Genomic DNA, 947 nt, shown 5'->3' with positions numbered 1-947 from the left:
AGTCCTCGTGTTGCATTCCTTTTTTAATTTTTTTCGCGCCGCTTGCAAAACAAAACGCACGGGTAAGTAATATATTTACCGTGTTTTATTATTTTGCACGAGTGCGGTAAGTCATAGCTGGGTGCTCACGATTCACGGGTCCAGCGTCGGCGTTGTGGCGCGGCAAGCGTGCACTGGTGCGGTTGAGAGGGAGGGGTGGAAACCGCGTTAAACTCGTCTCCGTAGTTGAGAGGGAGCGGCCAAAGCAATGTGCAATCGTCTTTGTAGTGGAGCTGGGAGGGGCCAGGATAAGGGACGAAGACCGGGGTAACATGTCGGATGCGATCATACCAGCACTAAAGCACCGGATCCCATCAGAACTCCGAAGTTAAGCGTGCTTGGGTGAGAGTAGTACTAGGATGGGTGACCTACTGGGAAGTCCTCGTGTTGCATTCCCTTCTTAATTTTTTTCGCGCCGCTTGCAAAACAAAACGCACGTGTAAGTAATATATTTACCGTGTTTTATTATTTTGCACGAGTGCGGTAAGTCATAGCTGGGTGCTCACGATTCACGGGTCCAGCGTCGGCGTTGTGGCGCGGCAAGCGTGCACTCGTGCGGTTGAGAGGGAGGGGTGGAAACCGCGTTAAACTCGTCTCCGTAGTTGAGAGGGAGCGGCCAAAGCAATGTGCAATCGTCTTTGTAGTGGAGCTGGGAGGGGCAAGGATAAGGGACGAAGACCGGGGTAACATGTCGGATGCGATCATACCAGCACTAAAGCACCGGATCCCATCAGAACTCCGAAGTTAAGCGTGCTTGGGCGAGAGTAGTACTAGGATGGGTGACCTCCTGGGAAGTCCTCGTGTTGCATTCCCTTTTTAATTTTTTTCGCGCCGCTTGCAAAACAAAACGCACGTGTAAGTAATATATTTACCGTGTTTTATTATTTTGCACGAGTGCGGTAAGTCAT

At 50.7% G+C, this 947-nt stretch overlaps 2 non-coding genes across 2 annotated transcripts; both read left to right on the top strand.

Moving 5' to 3' along the window:
• Positions 1-316: 316 nt before the first annotated feature.
• LOC123178319 (5S ribosomal RNA) lies at positions 317-435 on the top strand. The gene has a single exon (XR_006489479.1). It is a non-coding gene; the product is annotated as a 5S ribosomal RNA (ribosomal RNA).
• Positions 436-732: 297 nt separating this feature from the next.
• LOC123178318 (5S ribosomal RNA) lies at positions 733-851 on the top strand. The gene has a single exon (XR_006489478.1). It is a non-coding gene; the product is annotated as a 5S ribosomal RNA (ribosomal RNA).
• The last annotated feature ends 96 nt before the right edge of the window (positions 852-947 follow it).

Source organism: Triticum aestivum, unplaced genomic scaffold (genome assembly GCF_018294505.1).
Source record: "Triticum aestivum cultivar Chinese Spring unplaced genomic scaffold, IWGSC CS RefSeq v2.1 scaffold42871, whole genome shotgun sequence".
NCBI lineage: Eukaryota > Viridiplantae > Streptophyta > Magnoliopsida > Poales > Poaceae > Triticum > Triticum aestivum.
Note: the sequence above shows the minus strand (reverse complement) of the source record. Positions and strands in the feature narration are given on the sequence as shown.